General features: G+C 32.6%; 1 long non-coding RNA gene across 1 annotated transcript; it reads left to right on the forward strand.

The window, feature by feature from the left end:
- LOC110267104 lies at positions 1,145-3,077 on the forward strand. Its single transcript, XR_002354438.1, has 3 exons — positions 1,145-1,489; positions 2,219-2,388; positions 2,580-3,077. It is a non-coding gene; the product is annotated as an uncharacterized LOC110267104 (long non-coding RNA).

Here is a 3,478-nt window from a genome sequence, read left to right on the forward strand (position 1 = left end):
CTTCCTTCTCAAGTTTGACGGCAACGACGGCACCCAGTCTTGTCGGCGCCGTCCTCTTCCTCTCTTCCCTCTTCTCTTCTTCTTCCTCACTCCCTTGAGCTTTCCCTCTCTTTTTTTCCCCTTTCTTCCGCGGGCATCGGGGGTTGGCGGCGGTAGTGTAAGTGTGTGTGAGAGAGTGTGTGTTGTGTCAGGGTTAGAAGTAGTGTAAATTAGGGTTTGTTTTAGGAATTTTGGGGTTTGATAGAGTAAGAATTTTAATAAAAATAAAGGATAGAGTAATAATTTAAAACTAATTTAAATACAAAATAATTATCTTTAGAATACCATTTAATTATCAACTTGTAAATTATTTTTAAATAAATACGAATTCAATGAAAATTTGAGATGATTAAATTAATTTTTTTTATTTATAAAATAAAGTTCAAAGTCTAAATATTCAAAATATAGCATACAAAATTTTTATTATCTTTCAGTTACTAAAGCTTCAAATCATAAATAAGAAAATATCCAATTACTATGAGAATTATATGAGTACAAATTGATTTAAAACTCAAAATCTCATAACTTAACTTTAATTGCCTTTTTATAAGATAATTTTCTGAAAATAAAGTCATGAATAAATATCATAAATCTTAGTTAATTTTATATTTTAATTTCTAACTACCATACTTTAAAGTTGTACTCCCTATATAATATCATTTTTTAATTTTTACATTAACCTTTAACACGTCATATTAGTATTTAATAGAATAAACTGATTTTGAAGGCTAAAATAGACAATTTTTTTATTTTACTAGACTAAAGCTAAAAGATTATAGAGACCAACACTGCCAGAAAAACATTCACAACCATCGAAATTTTTTCATCACTATGGCAATTAGGATTATCATTGAAATTCCAACAATAATCTCAAAATTGGAATAGTTAATCATGTTACTGTCAGATTGTGAAATCCATTTAAAAGTTTGACGCTAAAATATGATGCGGAATAATATTAAAAGATATGCACGTTATCCACAAATTTGTCCAACATACAGTATTATGGCAACAAAAACACTTTTTTGGGCTATTATTTACTATAGATTGAATTTCACACTAACCAATATGTGGCATTTTGATTAATGAAATTCAAATTATTGTTGGATTTTTCTTACGGCAATTCCGATTTAATTGGAAAATTAAATTAAAAAGGAAAGCCTCCCCCTCGTTCAAGTGAATGCTTTTCCTTTCCTCTCTTCCTTCCAAATCACCCCAAACCCCTAACCCTAACCTCCATGTTATTGCTACTGCCCCCAGCTATCGTTGTAACCCCCGCTATCACCCTAATCAACCCCCACCCCCCGGTCTTCCCCACCGCATGTACCATTCTTGTCCATGTCTCTCGTACACCATTATGCCGTCCGCCACTGCCCAATTAGTTTGCCATTTGTCTATGCAGTATTGCATCTCCGCCTTCAACCTTTTCCTTTCATTTCCTTTGAATTCAAAGGTAGGTTATGATTTTTTTTTAAATTAATTTTTTTTTTCATTTTCATGGTGTGGTTACCTTTCAATTATGTTGGCAAAGCAAAGCAAACTATTGGCCTTAGGTTTTGTTGTTTCTAATTTTATTTTAATTTATTTAAGTTGATTTTTTTTATAAATGTGGTTAATTTTAATTTTGAATTATTAACAGTTTTCTATTTAGATTATTTAATTTTTAGTAAATGTGATGACTTGATTTATGTTAATTTGGTTTATTAGGATTTAGGGCTTGTTAGGTATGTATTTTGATTGATAATAAGAAGGATATTATTTTAGCAAGTATAGGAACATTCAACACAACTCATTCACAAGTATAAAGGTATAAAATGTATAGTATCATATTATATGAACAATATAAGGAATTAAGGCATATGTGTATGAATAGTTGGCTCCAAGATCACCTACAACCAAGAATAAAGATAATGAGAAAGAGAAATTAAAGAAGAGAGAATGGCCAGAGAAGAAAAAGGAATCAGAGAGAAGACTCACAAATCACTTCACACCCTCTCTGATGCATGCTCTTGCCTTAATATCATTGCTCATTAACCAATTATGTTATGGCCCTTTTAACGCAAGTTATAAGGCCCCTTTTTATCACTTTAATTTTTACATGTGAGGGACTATCAGCTTTGATTTTATGCCCCCTCTCTATATCATTATTCCCTCATTTAAAAATGACCTTGCTGCCCTCAAGGTTGAAGGATGGAAATTGTTGCATCACCTCGTATGGTTCCCAAGTGTCTTCCTCTTCGGGTATCCCCTGCCGTTTCACCAAAACCTGTTTTTGCTAGGACTCATCCTTCTTATTCATTTGATGGTCCAAAATCAGCTGAGTTTGGACTCTTGATAAACCACTATTTTATGGTATATTTTGGATTGAATTAAGTGAATTTTGTCACTTATTCTTACATTTATCCATATAAATTGCATGTTTTTAAGTTTTCTTTTTAATTTTGTGTTATGATTGAAAATATGCTTCTTAGGCCTTAAAATTGCTAATCTTAATCCTCTTTTATTACCATCGATGCCGTGACATGTGCTTTAAGTGATTTCAGGTTTTATAGGGCAGGAATGAGTTAGAGGATGGAAAAGAAGCATGCAAAAATGGAAGGAACACAAGAAATTAAGGATTTCAGATTCTGGTAGAGACACGTACGCATGGGCGATGCGTACGCGTGACCGGTGCAGCAGGCAAGCGACGCGTACACGTGGCTAACGCATATGCGTGGCAAAGCGTCACATGCTGCAGATATCAGAACTCGCTGGGAGTGATTTCTGGGCTGTTTTTGGCCCAATTTCAAGCCCAAAAATGGGGGAATCAATCATTCATACTTTTTCATCCATACACACATTAGGTTTAGATGTAGAATTCTAGAGAGAGGCTCTCTCCTCTCTCCAGGTTTTAGGGTTTTTAGTCCTGTTCCTCCTCCAATTCAGATTTCAATCTTGCTTTAATTTAGTTTTCTTCTACTTTTATTTGTTCTAACACTTTAATTATCTACTTCCCTTATGAATTCCTTTAATTTGCTAATTTAGTTTGAGTTCATGTGTCACTCTCAATTTTCATTAATGCAATTTATGTTTCATGGTTCTTATTATTCAATTGCTTTGTTATTGTTATTTCTTTGCTTTGGTTAGTCTTAGATTTTGTTATGACTTGTTAGTTTTCTGTTTTTTATTTTATGCCTTCCAAGTGTTTGATAAAATGTTTGGTTGGATTTTAAATTAGATTTTTATGTTCTTAACTTGGATTGATCAATTAGAGACTCTTGAGTTATCGAAATTCTTTTGTTGATTGGTGATTGAAAATTGCTAGTTGGTTTAAGCTTCATTAAATCTAGTCTTTGATTAGGACTTGTGAACTTAAGTTGATTTTGCTCACTTGACTTCCCTTTATTGTTAGAGGTTAACTAAGTGAAAGTAAAAGGAAATTACCATCACAATCGATGATGAT

Source organism: Arachis ipaensis, chromosome B09, assembly GCF_000816755.2.
Source record: "Arachis ipaensis cultivar K30076 chromosome B09, Araip1.1, whole genome shotgun sequence".
In the NCBI taxonomy this organism is placed as follows: Eukaryota; Viridiplantae; Streptophyta; class Magnoliopsida; order Fabales; family Fabaceae; genus Arachis; species Arachis ipaensis.